Below are 17,833 nucleotides of genomic sequence, written 5' to 3' on the forward strand. Positions count from 1 at the left end.
CAAATAAATAACTTTCTACCATGTTACATAAACAAACACTAATAAAATAAATGTGACAGACTTTTCCTTCTGCAGCATGAAAGAATCATAGAATTTTAAGACATTATTAACAAACTCTCACGCACGAAAGCATTGTGCGGTGGTGAAATATACACTAACACGCTGAAAATGTAGCTCATTACCTAACTGACGTTCCCTTTTACATAGATATACTTTATTATTTTTCATATTTACCATTTTGTTATACAACAGGGTACAGTTACCATACCAGTTACTTGTTAAGGAATATAATAATTAACAGAGTTTCGGTACAGTGTCGACGTTGTTACACCAAAATGATACAAGATGACAGTTTCTCTGTAATAAACCTTAGTGTCACTAAGTCTGAGGAATAATGTCATTGACACTACACAGTAACAGCAGTTTTTGAGCTGTAGTCCGTAATTATGTCTTATTTTTGGTGTGACATATTCAGATGTCTAATGAAAGTAATGTGACAAAAGTAAATGAAACATTATTAGCAAGAACTTACAAGCGCGACAATGCTTAAGAAGAAGAAGGTAGTTCTGTATGTCGGGCACAGTATCATAACTATAATGGCTCCAATCACTGTCTAATTAGATAGAAGGTGTCCTGATTTGGGCCACGCACAGTGAATCTTTCTTCAGTAGTCATTTAGTCACACAATATGTGTGCATGTTAGTGGCCTGTACAAAACAGTACATCATGCAGTGACTGAGGTGATTACGATCTACTGTAAATGACGGTTGTACTGAACTGAGGAAAACGCTAAAACTACTTTTAAAAGTGTCACCACAGACATTTGCATAACATTTTTTTAAACATTTTACACGTGCGAAAAGGTCAATGATATTTTGAATATTGTATTTCTGTGTCTACAACTTTGTAAATACATGTATCAGGTCACCATAGTGTAAAACACGGATTGGCCGTATACCACATTATTTGGAACTAAATATACCACGACTAGCAATTGTAGGCTAGATCAGCGTTCCTGAAGTATAAGGTACCAATTATTCCAGTGAACGTAAACCAGTCATCTATGTGTCACATGCTTCTTTTTGCCTATAAGCGAGCTTAGTCGTTGCAGCAGCAGTAACAGGTGTTGGTATTACAGCTTCTGAAATTTTCTGGTAAGAAAGAAGGTAACCAGGTGTCACTGTAACATCACGTGTGTTGTTTCCTGTTGAGCAGGTGCTCACGCCCGGGCTGGCCACGCCAAGCATGCGAGGGCAGGCAGCCGACACGCTGCGGGCAGAGCTGCAGTCAGGCCCCACGCCAGGTCAGGCGCCGCCCGCAGAGCCGCCCGCAGAGCGTAGTCGCCGCTGCTGAGGGGGCGCCACACCATGGAGACGCAGTCTAGAGCTGCTCATACTGTCCTGTATCATGTACTCACAAAGCAAAAATAAAGCACCGACGTAACTAAAAAAAATGGTTTTGTTACCCAATGTCTTACACGTGTAAGCAGACATACAGGCATATGACGACTACGAGAGACAATGTTATCAAAATTGTGAAGTTTTTAATGGAATTATGTGCTTACTGTAAATGTGTTCTGTGCAGGTTTTTTCTATGGCCTCTGTATGTCCCATTGAGATCTAAGTGCCCATAAGTACTATTTTTCAAAGCAGCAGATATTCTTGCAGAAGAGCTCTCGTTCATTCCGTTAAGAGATGAAAGGAAAACTTCAATTTGAAATCATAATTTTTATAATTGATAGGTAAATTCCGTATGATTTAAAAGAGCCAAGAGTCAGGAAGTGCTGATAGTACCTCTGACGATATCATTAGAATAGCCATAATAATAATGAGGACTACTGTGAAACTAAATAAAAACAACGTAAATATGTATCGGACGTCTTATAGGGCCTATGTATAGTGGAAGAATATTTGCAAGTACACGGAATTAATACATAATGAGCACTTGAGGCAGCCTAATAAAGCGATTCTCGCTGCTCCAAAAAAATGGTTCAAATGGTTCTGAGCACTATGCGACTAAACTTCTGAGGTCATCAGTCGCCTAGAACTTAGAACTAATTAAACCTAACTAACCTATGGACATCACACACATCCATGCCCGAGGCAGGAGTCGAACCTGCGACCGTAGCGGTCGCTCGGCTCCAGACTGCAGCGCCCAGAACCGCAAGGCCACTCCGGCCGGCCTGCTCCAAAAGCTATGAACATAAACAAGTTAGAGGTGTTCGTATAATTCTTACAGCTTGAGACATACAGCAGCCAAAAATTTCGGCGTTCTCAGAACGGCTTAGAAACAGACAGTCTCGTTCGGTACCGATTTTTTGCGGAAAGGTAAATGATGGAATGGCAGATAGTTTCTCGTGATTCAAAGATAAGTAAAAACAGTTGAGAACTTGTCACTTTGGCTATATTTGTAACATACTTTTAACGAAAAAACGTTTTCGATCATCTCTGTAACCACATGATGCGTATCTGAAGATGAGATTCAAGTGGGAAGTGCGGAACGCTGCTCTGTCTAGAGATGGAATTGTGGCTGACTCGTGCATCGTAATGTGGGGTGCTCAACTTGAAAGGGAGTATAATCAGCTCTGAGCTGTAGCCGGAGACATAATATCTCAACGTCCTAGGCTGGCTCTCATCTAATTCCATTCATATGCGAATATGCGCTTTCATTTGGTCAAGTTCCACACACTCGTTACACATACCTACTTATATACCGTCTTAGAAATCACTTGTGCTTTCGTCGAGTCAAATACAGCACGCAGAGAACTTTGTATCGCGAAGAATTCCTTTGCAGAGGGGATCCATCTGAAACATCTGAAAATTTATACGTACGTAATAGTTATTTCAATGATATGTCCACAGTGGCGGCTGAGAAAACCACGACCAAGTCGACCATTTCTCGTCATAAAATTCAGCGACTGGCTCATAGGATGGGCTAAAAAAAGTAGTAAGCATTCAATATTCAGTGAGCCTACTATGGCACTGAAATAAAGAGGAACCATGATCTTCCTATTGAAAACTTCTTTATTATTTAAAAAAACTTATATGCAGCATCCGCAAGAAAAGTTACAAATAAGGAGAAACAAGTGAAACAAACAACACTGACCGAGATTTTTTAAATCATAGAAATAAAAAATTACCCATCGTTAAAAAGTGACTACATTTGTCTAAGATATACATATATTTAAAAATTAAACGAGTTTCTCACGCGATGGAAACGTATTATCGTCTATTTGATTAAATATCATTAATCACTCAAGACGAATTACACTGTTTAACACTGAAAAAAGGAAGAACAGAAACGAATGTGGCGGTTCAAGTGGCATAACAATGAAAAATTTTATGTGAGGTAGAAGCACCGTTTACAAATTTTGAGAAAGTCAATCTTCGCAATACGCACTAATCGCCAGATGAAAGTCCACGCTGACACCCTTTGTCTATCACCATTCAGTGTGTGTGAGCTGTGGCGGCTTTAATGGTTCCAATGGCTCTGACCACTATGGGACTTTACATCTGAGGTCATCAGTCCCCTAGACTCAGAACTACTTAAACCTAACAAACCTAAGGACATCTCACACATCCATCCCCTAGGCAGGATTCGAACCTGAGACGTGTCAGCAGCGCAGTTCCCGACTTAAGCGCCTAGAACCGCACGGCCACAAGGGCCAGCGCGGCTTTAATATTGGCTGCATGGCATCCCACAGTCGCCACCAACAGCTTAAGTTGCCGATATCAATCCGATCATACGTCTGCAGCTAGGGCCTTTGGTTAAGGTGTGTCGTTTGGCAGGCCCTGGTACAGTCAGCTAGCTGGAGGGCCCGGGGCTGACTAGTTGTTGCCTTTAGTTGACTCCTGATGTGTGGTACAGACCTCGAGAAGCCGAGAGTCTTTCAGTAGGTCGGAGGCAAGCCTTGCCGTCTAGCTTAAGGATTGATAGCGTCGAAATCCGGGAAGAGTAATGATCGGCAAGTTCCCAACCTAGTCTCAAAGACCCACTACACGAATCAGAGGCAATAACACTCTGTCTTGTAATCCTGGAAGGGGCGGCTACTTTACACCTGACTGGAGTTAAGCGTTGTTTTCTTTGTTCCTGGTGTACTTATCGTCATAAGGCCACATAGGAGTTAACGTGGAATTGGACCTCTTATGTTAATGCGCCTCCGAATGATTATGTGTGTGATCATCGTTCAGTGTAACTCATGTTAATGTATTGTTCCAGGCCTTATTCTGTACGAGTGTGTGAGTATTCTCTGTTACAAATTAAGTTGATGGAATTCAAGTTGCAACATAGTCTGTTTCAGAGGCGTAGCACCCTTATAGATAACTAACGATGGATTTCGGTCTTGCCGCTGAAATAACAGAATTTGAACGAAAGTTGAGGGCCATCTTTAGATCTGAACTACGTCCTTTCATTTTCGGACAAATTTTTATTGTAATAAGTCATTCATAGACTCTTGTCATCATTTGCGACCTTGTACAAGAAAATGTATGAGGGGAGGTAGTTCTCCACTTCATAAACTTGTGGTCTGTTGTCCTCCCGGATTGTGGTAAGAGTTTCATCAACGTAGATGCTTTCCTGGTTTCGGCCTGTCCTTATAACCTCTTATCATAGGCCGGATAAGAGAAGGAATAACTTCTGTTTCGAAAGCTGACATGCTTTTCATATATAGATTTTCAAATGAATAAGAAATCTTCATAGAAATTTGAGAACAGCCATTTTTGCTTCGTCTCGGTTTTTGGGAAACATCCATTGTAATTCTCCAGAACGTCTTAGAGAGCGAACTGTCATTCATCTCCATTTGCTTCCAAATGATAAGCAACGAAATTAACCCAGACAGATACGTCATCACATTTGATCGTCCAGTCTTACTATGAATATTATTACAACATCAAATCTGAAAATCCTTTGCGCACAACTACCGTGGTATCCACCTTCAACAATAAGACCATCATCGATGCTCCCCACTCCACTTTTTACCAGAGTACCCCAGTCATTATTTTGTTTTGTCATTATTTCCTTTACAGATTTTCAAAATATCTTCATTATGTCATGACCAACATAAAATCGGTTCTTTTTTTTCATTCCGTTTTACTTGTAATGCGGCTTTCTCACAGAAATTACTGTTTATTTTAAGAGAAAACGTCTGAACTGACGCTCGATAAATGTGAGACTCATATCACTCTGTACCTTTCTAGCATAATGATCCTTCTAATAAGAGTTCCTTCACTTTTCATCAGTAACACCATTGCAGCTCACCAAAATAACATGTTTACCAATCTTTTTCGCCTTGAACACTCAGTGATCGTTTGTATCCCTATCTCCATCTTTCTGTTAGTTCTACGCCATCCTCAAGACTGTCATCTGTCATGAGAAAAAATTCAAACATTCCGCCGTCTTTCACTGAAGAACGTAGCCAAACAATGTCCTGTTGACGATTGATGCCTCCTCCATAGCCAAACATAGCAGTGTTCAGCAAAAGTCCCACCAGAAAGCACATGAATCTCTCAGAGGAACAACGAAATACAGATAATGTCTGTACTGATAAACAAGTGAAACTGCAAGGCTGAGTATTATAAAAACTTGAACAGAAAGTAAGAACTTGGCGGTCATTAAGCATTCAATTTCCATCAAACTCATAAGTGGCAATATGCTACCCAGCTATGTTTTCGAAACTTTCTTCAAATTTTTGAAAACAGTGTGCTCTACAACTTTTCTTCTAGAAATGTGTCCGTCAAATCAGCTAATTCTCAGACTATGCATTTCTTGTTGTAAGGAAACGGATATTCAACTAAATATGAAGAACTAGCGTTTCGTGGTGTATTGTAGCGTCTTCCAGAACGTTGAAAATCTGACCAACGTTAGATTCACTCCAACAGAAATGAACGTTCTAAACAAAGGCCTGAAATTTAATATACAACCACGACTTGGAAACAGTATGATCTAAAATATTATTGCAAAAACTAAAGTAGCGCTTGATATGATCTAGTTTCCACCTCATGAGCAGAACCATACTACTTGTAAAAATGCAAAAATAATACAAACACAAATAAAACGAGAAAGTAGTACCAACACAAACGGGAAGGACAGTAGTATTTTAACTCAGATAAATTATGCTTCAAGAAAATAATGCAATTAGTATAAAATCAGATAAAGGTAATTCATTGATGACAATGTCAGAGGAACATTACAACAGGAAAGTACTAGAATTTTTCGACCTTCAAAATTATCGACCGAGATCCAGCCAACAAAATTAATGCACAACTAAAGAAAGCTCTAAAGAGATGCAACTTCATATTCACATAAAAAGATATAAAAGACTCCAGCATAATCCAACAACACCGTCATTGTGTGCCCAGCCCAAGAGACATAAAGAAAAAATCCCGATTCATCCAGTTGTTAACATTGTTAATAGCCCAGCACATGCTGTCAGTAAATAGCTCAGCATACTTCTTAAGCAATATTACATATACAAGAAAGCTATTACGATATTGTTAGTAAAATTAAAAATATAAAAATACCAGAAAATGGAATATTCTTATCACTAGGTATATCTAACATGTACACAAACATGCCAGTAACAGAACCTATAGAAATCATTAAAAACAACTTTCTCAAATATAACACAATCACTCAAGGAGAAATTTGTGAAATAATAGAACTTCTACAATAAATAACTTACCACATTTTTTTCTCGTATCAGAGCAAAATTTATCTCCAAAAAGATGGTGTAACAATGAGCTCTTGTCTAGCAGGTACATTAGCTGATATTTTCGTTCACGCTCTAGAAGAAAAATTTTTCAGCAACTTCACTCAAACAAACAAACAAATCGTTTATTACTATAGATACGTCGATGACATCTTGATCCTGTTCGAAGGCATAACAAACTAGTATTCACAATTCAACAGTTTTCATCAAAAAATTAATTTAACTATGGAAAGAACAAAATAAGAGCATAAACTGTTAAGGTTGGAATTTTAATGATTCTCTGTGTGACTTGCGTTAAGTGCTGTACCATAAAACAGTAAACAGGCGTTTTGGTCAGTTGTTCTGTTACGTATTTCAGTTTAATAATTTTTAACTTTACGTGTGTTATTTTATCCTTAGAAACTAAAATTACATCAGGTTATGGGCCCAGGTTTGTTTTAAATCAATAGCATCTGCGATAAATACCCGGCCCCAAGTCTTCTCTCAGGGAAGTTAAGCCGAAATGGCAACTGAAGCGGAAGAATATCGTAATACTTTATTCGACGGATCGAATTTCGACAACTGTAACTTCAGGATGGAAATTCTCCTTGAGGAACTGGAACTATTACCATTTGTGCAAGCGTATTATCTAACAAAGGTGGAATTTGTCGATGGAGAGGAGAACACGCAGCGTGCCGCAAAGGAAACACGACTAGCTGAAATAGCTAAACAAGATCATAAATTTAAGTCACATCTTGTTCAAGACATTGCCGACGGTCACTTGGAATACACAAAAGATAAGGTAACTTCTTTTGATTTATGGACCTGTCTGTGCAATACGTTCGAGAGAAAAGGAATTGCTGGTCAGCTTCTGTTGAGAAAACAATTGTTAACTATGAAATTTAACGCTACAAATGATTTGCCAGCTAACCACTTTCTGACGTTTCATAAACTGATTCGTGATTTACGTTAGATTTGAGCTACTGTCAAAGAAACGGACATAGTGTGCCATTTGCCTTTAACGATGTCTGCGGAATACAGCGTAGTGGTCACTGCAATCGAAACGCTCTCAATGAAAGACTTGACGCTGAACTTCGTGAAACATAGGTTACTAGATGAAATATCGAAGCGGAAAGGAGTCGTCGGAAAAAACAAAAATGATGATACACCGCCTCCTACAGCTTTTCAGGCTCAATGGCTTCTAAAAAAGGGTTCGTCAGACACCAGTAAAACAAGACGTCAACAAGGAACTTCTTTCAACCTTGCGTCACCGTTATGGGAAGCCTGGACCCAAAAGGGCTAATTGTAGAGTTATGGTATCAAATAAGAACTCAGGAATCAGCAACTCTATGGCCGTAGCTAACGCCAAAGAGGAAGATGGGTTTTGTTTTGCAGCATCAAATGAAGATCAGCCAACGAACAACATAAATTGGTTCTTGCACTCTGGATCAACGGAACATCTGATTAACAGTATGATACCTATCACTAATTTAAGGAAACTGGAACAGCCAATTAAAGTCAGAGTGGCTAAGTCAGGCATTTTTCCTGAGGCTAAAGTAAAAGGAGAAATTAAAGTCACTAGTGCCGTAACAGGAAAGGAAATTCAGATAACGATAATATTTGTTTTATCTGTGCCTGATCTTAATTATAATTTGCTGTCAGCTAGAAAACTGGAAATGAATGGTTTTAGTATCATGTTTGCAAAGGCACAAGTTTTAATTAAAAAACGAAAAGAAACTGTTGCCATTGCAAATAGGAATGAATCTCAGTTATATGCTTTATATTTTCTGCAACGAAAAGCCTTGTCAGCTGCCTCAACTGCAACTAATACGAAACAATGGCATAGCAGATTAGGGAATTTGAGTTATGATATCATTAAACGCCTGCAGTCACAAGTTGATGGTCTGGAACTGAACACTTCAACAATCCCCACGGAACAATGTCCAAAATGTGTCGAAGGAAAACAATCACTGCTGCCATACAATCACAATAGGAAACGTGCCACCAGACCTCTTCAGTTGATCTAAAGTGATCTGTGTGGGCCAATTGCACCAGAATCGTTCGACGGAATGAATTATATACTCACAATCGTCGACGACTTTACACATTTCACAATGTCCTATACACAGAAATCGAAGTCAGAGGTAACTCGCTAACTTAATAGAAGTCCTACCGCGGCTATGGAAGGAAAGGTGCCTGCAGCTTTATGGTGTAACGAAAAGCCTAACTTGAGCAAGCCAAGAGTGTTCGGACGTATTGCTTATCTACTGGTACCAAAGGAATTGGGAGCAGGGAAATTTGAAGGCAAATTCTTAAAATGCTATTTCACTGGTTACTGTCCTAATGGCTAGGCTTTGGTATCCAGAGGAAGGTAAAATAGTCACAGGAAGTAACATCGTTTTCTAAGAAGGAAGATTTGACTTTGAAATCAAAGCAGCTGAGGACTGGATCCCAGAATCTGTACAGGAATCAGCCGAGAAGGATGATAATGAAGAAGACATCATCGAAGACGATGTCAAACCAAGTGATGGGGGTCATGAAAGAATTCCCATACCAGAACTGACCAGTGACGAAGAGGAAGCTGAAAATTTATCATAAAAGTATTCGATGCTCTACCAGAAAGAGGAACCCTCCCAAATATCTGAAATACTATGTTGTTCTTTGCTCTCAATGCTGATTCATTTGTGGATGATGTACCGAAAAGTTACAAAGAAACTGCAAATCGTGAATGTAAGGAATACTGGTATAAAGCTGTACAGGATGAACCTGACTCTATACAGGAAAAGAAAGACTTGGATCTTTGTTAAATTACCACCTAGATGGAAGACTATTGGCAGTAAGTGGGTGTTCAGATTAAAAAAGTACAAGGATGGAAATATCATAAGACACAAGACTAGACTTGTGGACAAAGTATGATAACAGAAAAGGGGATTTGACATCCACGAAACTTATGCACCAGTGGCTCGACTTGCAACTGTTAGAATAATGCTAGTCATTGTAATCCAAATTTGGACTGGATCTGGAACAATTTGATGCCGCCAACGCTTTTCTTCATGGATTACTCAAGGAGGAAATATACACGCATATTCCTGGAGGAGTGTGTATTCCAGAAGAACTGAAAGACACAACTGGTTTGGTTTTCAGGTTACATAAATCTTTATATGGCTTAAAGCAAGCACCACTAGCATGAAAACACTCTATTCATATCCTTCTTATGTCTATACGATTCACTCAGTCAGAAGCAGATAAATGTCTTTACTATATGATTTTAAAGGACGTTGTACTTTATATTTTGCTCTATGTTGATGACATTTGATGGCAGGAAATAAAGGAAAGGAAATGGGCAGAGTGAAATTTGAGTTAAAGCAGAAGTTCAAAATAAAGGAACTGGGAGAACCACAATCATAGTTGGTAATCGAGATTTCTATGAACAACGGAGAAATGTATCGGAGCCAAGCACCATATTTGAAGAATTTGCTACAACAATTCAACATCAATACTAATCCGATCAAGGCGCCTGTGGATGTTAAACTGGAAACCAAGGAAGGAAAAATGATCGATAAGCCCTTGTAGAGAGTTGATTGGATGTTACATGTACGCAATGACAGCAACAAGACCCGATTTGTGTGCTGTGGTCAACTTCTTGAGCAGATACCAAAACAATCCATCGGAACAACTATGTAAAAGCTTAAAAAGAGTTATGAGATACATGAAAGGAACCGTCAATAAGATTATCGGAAGGGGAATCAAGAAGTTCTAATTATGCTGATGCAAACTGGAATAGAAAAGAAGACGCAAGATTTATCTCTGGTTATCTATTAAAATGTTTTGAAAACACCGACTGTTGGGCAACAAAGAAACAGACTAGTGCTGCTTCTTTTCCACAGAGGCAGAATACGTAGCTCTGGCGACAGCTTCAGCTGAGTTACTCTGGGTGAAATATTTGCTGGACGATATTCAAATTCCACTCCAGCTACCAATTCGTATATTTGAGGATAATCAGTCCTGTTACTGAAAACATGGGAACATCGAACGGTTGAGACACGTCAATGTTAAATATAATTTTGTTTGTCAACTAGACCACCGCAGGATCATCACGGCCGAGCATGTACGTTCGTAATACCACACTGCAGATATTTTTAACAAAGGCTTACCAGCTGCTAAATTCATTGCTTTGAGGAGCTTGTTGAGTTTATTTTAATTTTTGATAGCGTTAAATGTAAAATCATTAAACTGAGGAGGGGTGTTAAGATTGCAATTTAATGATTCTCTGTGTGACTTGCATTAAGTGCTGTACCATCAAACAGTAAAACAGGCGTTTTTGTTCAGTTGTTCTGTTACGCCTTTCAGTTTAATAAAAACCTTCTATTAGTTTTTAACTTTACGTGTGTTATTTTATCGCAAGAAACTAAAATCACATCATAAACTTTCTGGATTTAAAAATTTCAATCCCAAAAGCTGAACACGTATTAGATATTTCTCGTAAACCAACGACAACATACGTAATTATCCACAACCAGTCATGCCACCGAGATCACACAAGCTCCTATATTTTCATTCTGTGTAACATAGACTAAACAACTTATCATTGAAAAGAGAAAATACTGAGAAAGAAATAGAGCTTTTTCGAAATGTATAAGCAATCCTAAAGGGATGGTAGACACGTCATTCAAAAAGAAAACCAACCAGACACATTCCAGTCCATAGATGAAATAACTAAAACGAACCACAGAAAATAAAGTTCTTGTATGTTCGTATCTAGGAATTATTTCCGACAAAATTACTCGATGTTTCAAGGATTCAAAATTATACACAAGTTACAGAACCACTAAAAATCTAAACCGATTGTTGAGACACGTAGCACGTAAATCAGAAGCGAATCTACAAAATTAACTGTGAAGAATGACCAAAGTTTTATATTGGACAAACAGGAAGAAAAGTTAGTACACGATTTAAAGAACACATGATAATAAGCGACAATAACCAATCCACATTTGCTGCACACTTAAAACACACCAATCACAAAATACATAACATAGATGGGTCACTTCAAATATTACATAAGTTACAGAAAGAAAAAGTCAACAAGGTAATTGAAGAAACTGAAATCTACATACATCTAAAAGATCAGTCAGACAGAGATATAATAAGTAAAAATATCAGCGAAACGGGAAATTCCTAGAGAACTTTCTACCAGTTCTACGGCGAGGCGTTACAAAAGCATAGAATGTAAAATTATCCTTACACTCTATTTTATTAGAATACTGTGGTAAATGTGATATATAACATCTTTGTATGAACTGTTCAGAAATTACGTGCTCCTACAATAACAGCACAAATATTTACAAGATGTTTTAGAGAGATTACATACAGTCATATTTCCACCAATGAAGACGATAATTAAATAAAACTGAGAACAAAAGCATATGCAGGTTAGGCAGCAAATTTCTGTAAAATAATTGTAATCTTCCTAGTGTTATGTACACTATATATAAGAGGCGTTACAAAAGCATAGAATGTAAAATTATCCTTACACTCTATTTTATTAGAATACTGTGGTAAATGTGATATATAACATCTTTGTATGAACTGTTCAGAAATTACGTGCTCCTACAATAACAGCACAAATATTTACAAGATGTTTTAGAGAGATTACATACAGTCATATTTCCACCAATGAAGACGATAATTAAATAAAACTGAGAACAAAAGCATATGCAGGTTAGGCAGCAAATTTCTGTAAAATAATTGTAATCTTCCTAGTGTTATGTACACTATATATAAGAGGCGTTACAAAAGCATAGAATGTAAAATTATCCTTACACTCTATTTTATTAGAATACTGTGGTAAATGTGATATATAACATCTTTGTATGAACTGTTCAGAAATTACGTGCTCCTACAATAACAGCACAAATATTTACAAGATGTTTTAGAGAGATTACATACAGTCATATTTCCACCAATGAAGACGATAATTAAATAAAACTGAGAACAAAAGCATATGCAGGTTAGGCAGCAAATTTCTGTAAAATAATTGTAATCTTCCTAGTGTTATGTACACTATATATAAGAGGCGTTACAAAAGCATAGAATGTAAAATTATCCTTACACTCTATTTTATTAGAATACTGTGGTAAATGTGATATATAACATCTTTGTATGAACTGTTCAGAAATTACGTGCTCCTACAATAACAGCACAAATATTTACAAGATGTTTTAGAGAGATTACATACAGTCATATTTCCACCAATGAAGACGATAATTAAATAAAACTGAGAACAAAAGCATATGCAGGTTAGGCAGCAAATTTCTGTAAAATAATTGTAATCTTCCTAGTGTTATGTACACTATATATAAGAGCTTTGCAACAACTGATCCGAAGTAACGTACTCCTAAAATAGTGTGAACACCTCGAACTAATTTATGAGCATAACATCAGGTCAGAGGCGCGACGACATATATGACATTAACTCTTGTAATGTTGTAACTTTAATTTTGTATGCTGAGATCGGTGCTAATAGACAATAAAAGCTGGTTAAAAGCCGTGATCTGTCTGCGGACGTTAACTGTGGATTACTGGGCAACTGTTTCATCAGATATTTAGTCTAGGTTTACCAAGCAGACTAACATTAATGATAATCTTTTAATAGTCATACAAAACCGGTAATATATATATATATATATATATATATATATATATATATATATATATATATATATATATATAAAGGAGAATTTAAATAAAAAGAAAGAAATCAGTTTATTTTTGGAAATTTATTTTAAGATTGTTCATTGAAATTTCAGCATATTATACGTGAGTTATAACTGAGCTGGTGCCTTATTTACGATTGAAAAAATGTGAGATTGTAATCTTACGGACACATAAAATGTGGAGCCAAGATTGGGAGACTGCATACAACACTGCATTCATAAAATAACACACGAAGAACATTGAAACATAAGCAAGAAGAAATTAACCACAACCAACAGATTCAGTTTTTACCCAAAGAAATTACGTTCATACCACAATCCTGTCCGTCATGTAATTACCACACACTGGTATACTAAATTCATATTAACTCTTTGTGAAATCTTCGCAAAAAGAATAGCTGAGTGCTACTTTGATGATTACACCACATGCTTCACGTGGTCAACTTGGTTTACACAAAGCGTACAACTCCACAATAATTTTGATAATTAAAATAAATTAGATCCAAAAGCAATTGACAAAAGAAAAACCTTGAACTGGTTACTAACGTCTTACTATTAACCTGATGGGTCAAACAGTTATATAAGCACGTGGTAGTGGTCTCGCAAAGTACACCCCACGTGGGCTGAACATAAAGAAAATTTGCTATATTGAAAATATAGTCAAGACGAGATGTTATAATCACACAAGCATTCGCATTTAAGATTGATCTTAGTTAGAGTTACTGATCAACACGTAGTTCCACTTTACTCACAAAGTAGTGACAAAGCAACTACCAGAAAATAATCTGAACTTCACACGAGAATTATACTGCGCTGCAATTTAAGATAACATCGGATATTTTAGACCTAAACCCGAAATAAAGGTGATTAAATTTTCAGTTAGGCTGAACTTAAGAAATCCATTGTCCTACGGACTTAACAGACATGCGTTTAGCCGGAGATCTTACCACTTCAGATGCTCGCCACGGCCACACTGCCACTGCCCTACTGCCGAGCGTGCTTCCTGAGGGTGGCTCACAAAGACCAACGGAAGTGGCCAAAGGGGCAGCTTCCTATCCCAACATGACAACGGACGGACAGGACCATACTAAGGATAGAAACCTCTTTGCTTTTAGGAAGCGTAGCTACCTGTTCCGACGTTGGTCCTACTGTTCTCTAGCAGACAGCCTTGTCTGCTACCCTCAAGCATGCAACTAGAAATACATATGCTCATTCATCCTCTCACACAAAAGGGAAGGGGGATGACAGTATCTTATCATATACAGTATATAAAAGAAAGCGGATGTAGGTTCCGTATGAGACTGTGTGACATGAATTACATATAAGAATTACATATAAACTGTGCTTTAAAGTGTAGTAGTGTGACTGATCGTTCTTGTTTATGTGTAAAAGTAACACGTTCCACTGCTCAGTCTCCTCCCAGATAGTCAGAAACGCCACAGTACATTTAGAAGAGGAATTTATTCCATAAATGGCAACAGATTTAAGAAATTAAACATGAAATGAATCCAACAGAGACCTTTCATAACCCCAACGCTCCGGGAAAAGACTGTGCAGGGAATTTTCTGGCCATGCTAGGACATTCCCAAGCAGGCTTCTCACACCCTACTTAAACCAAAGGTGTAAAAGAAAAAGGCAAAAGGACACCAGCTACTTGCTAAAACACAATAATTTCGACACATCTTTAGAATCTACCAATTTCAAACAGAAAAAAAAGAACACAATCTGTGACAGCTATTTAAAAGGTAGTGTAGACCTAATTCGGTCAGCAAGTAAAAACAATGGTTCCTGTGTCATTAATATGAAAACAATTTCTGGTTGTTACCCTTATGGAGTTCACCAGAATTTGCTCATTGCAAGAGCCAACTGATCACAGGAAAATTTATGACTGTTTATTAACAAGCAAAATTTATGAAAATAGCAAAGGTGCCACAGCAATTAAAAAAAGAACATCAAATAACATCGGTATTAAAAAGCAGAACATAACAATGCACAATCTGCAAAAGCAACAAAATGATAAGAGAAAAAACATGTTTTACAAAGTGGTTATTGCAAAAAAATTCTATATCGTATAAAACTAATAATTTGTAGAATTAAAATAACTATGTGGCACTCATTTAATCACTCTACTAAATTTCAATTAGCTAGCAAACAATGAGCACTGTGTCATTATACTGAAACTACAATAATTATGTGATTGTTACCCTTAAGGGGTTCCTCACAGTAAATATGCCCCATGCAAATGCTAATCGATCACAGTTCAATGAGAATAAAAAGCTATCTGACTGATAAACGAAGCAATGCCACAGCAATGAATTTACGAAACAAAATATCACAAATCTAATACATCACACAAAAACAAACATTGATAAATAAAACAGTACAATAGTCAACATCTAAAACAAAACAAAACACCTATAAATAAAACACCTGCAAAATACAAGAGTCAAAGTCTAAAAAAGATAAATAGAACACCTGCAAAATACAAGAGTCAGTCTAATAAACACCAATAAATCGAACTCCTGCAAAACACACGAGTCAGAGTTTCTCTGACAGAAACACACGTATATGCACTGGACTAAGAACCGTATAATCACTGTTCACTGACACACTCAGTACTTCCACTGTTCCGAGGCACAATATAGGGGAAAGAGGGGGGGTTCGTCGCCGCAGCTGTCAGTAGGGATTTTTTTTTGTCCATCTGTTGCGTGCGATCCCGCCATCTCTGCCCTCTCATGAAGTTTCTCCCGTGTCACGTCATCTCGATTTGGTTCCATGTTTGTGTTGTCAAATTCGTGCGGTATCCTCGTTTGACACGCCAGGTTGATATTCCTGGGCAAGGATGACACTTAATGGCTCTTGTTTTGTGCCACCCTTAGCGACCAGAGAACATCGAACCATGATTTACTGTCGCTTGACAGTGGGCATCCGTCAGGAGATGTTGATAGGCGTCATTGAAGTCTGCCAGTTACTCTGGACAGTATGTGTCAAAAGGCTCCACGCCCTTTGTGTTGTTACATTCTTGGGTTATCCTCAATTGGCTCGCCGGTTTGATATTCCTGGGCAAGGATGACACTTAATGGCTCTTCTTTTGTGCCACCCTTAGTGACCAGAGAACATCGAACCATGATTTACTGTGGCTTGACAGTAGGCATCCATCAGGAAATATCGATAGGCGTCGTTGACGTCTGCAAGTTTCTCTGGGCAGTACCTGTCAAAAGGCTCCACGCCCCTTGTGTTGTTTCACCGTGGCCGTCTTGTCACGGTCGCGTACGTGTGGTGTGTTGCCAACAGATGGATTTCCGCGCGGTGGGCCGCTCGCCCATCTCAGGTCATCGCCTCGAGGAAGGGTCGCCCGGGCGGCCGCCCATTAGCTCCAGGTACAAGGGAAAGTGTTTGCCGCGTACCTTCTTTTGTTGTCGGCCGCGCTCCCAAAGTGGCCTGGCTGACAGCGTGTCCTGCTGGGAAACCCGCCAGTTTACAACTAGTCTGGCTGCTCCCGCTGTCTCTTAAGAGTTTTGCCGGTTCGCTTTCACGTTCTCAACTGCATTCACAGAAATTTTTCATCATCCTTATGTGATTACACAATGTCATACATAATACCACTTAGTATTGTCTTTCACAATTTTTAAGAACAAAGTGAGACTTAATATTTTTTTTAAATAAAAAAATTTGATGAATCGACAATATAAAATAAAATTTAAATGACTTGACAGTATAAAAATAAAAATTTAAATGAACTGACAATACAATATTTAAATCCACATCACTAATGTGGTTCACTTACGTTTTAATAAATCAAATGCTATTTATTAATTCACTAAAATGAATAGGATTATGCCTTGTGCAAGTATAGGTCAGGACAGCATAGGGTTCACATGTTATTTACACACACATACATGCACACCTGTTGTCTATTCTACAAACTAACTACCCATAAACATGCATTACTCAATATTCTACTTCTATCCACTACTAGTTAAGCCAATAAGCTACTTCAATGCTATTTCAACACCGTGTATATACCACTACAACATTGTTCTAATTCGTCCTCTTCTTGACGCTCGCAGCATACGTCTTGTCACATGATAAATATGGAGAACTTTCCTTAAACATACAAATTAAAAAGAACAATGGTTATTTACACGCCAAAACATTTATACCAGTTCGCACACCTGAAAAGAGACTCGCAATTATACATTTATCATACTCATATATTCACACATAAAACAGTAAGAAAATTTCACCTAAAATTACGTTATCACAACAATTAATCATGCAGATGACTCTGAGAAGGTTAAAAATATTTGCATTATACAGGTTATATTACATTTTCTTACCCATTTTGCTGCGATTTCGTTCCTTCTTTACGTTACCTTTCGCTTCCAAATCAGTTATTTTGCCTGTGGTGGTTATTCTGGATTCATTTCTC

At 37.8% G+C, this 17,833-nt stretch overlaps 2 protein-coding genes across 9 annotated transcripts in view; both read left to right on the top strand.

Moving 5' to 3' along the window:
* The window catches only part of LOC126094854 (uncharacterized), a 472,827-nt gene that overhangs the window by 35,903 nt on the left and 419,091 nt on the right, over nt 1-17,833 (top strand). The window lies entirely within an intron of this gene.
* LOC126094858 (uncharacterized) overlaps nt 1-17,833 on the top strand; it is a 119,948-nt gene that overhangs the window by 690 nt on the left and 101,425 nt on the right. The window lies entirely within an intron of this gene.

The sequence above is a fragment of the Schistocerca cancellata genome, chromosome 8 (genome assembly GCF_023864275.1).
Source record: "Schistocerca cancellata isolate TAMUIC-IGC-003103 chromosome 8, iqSchCanc2.1, whole genome shotgun sequence".
Taxonomy (NCBI): domain Eukaryota; kingdom Metazoa; phylum Arthropoda; class Insecta; order Orthoptera; family Acrididae; genus Schistocerca; species Schistocerca cancellata.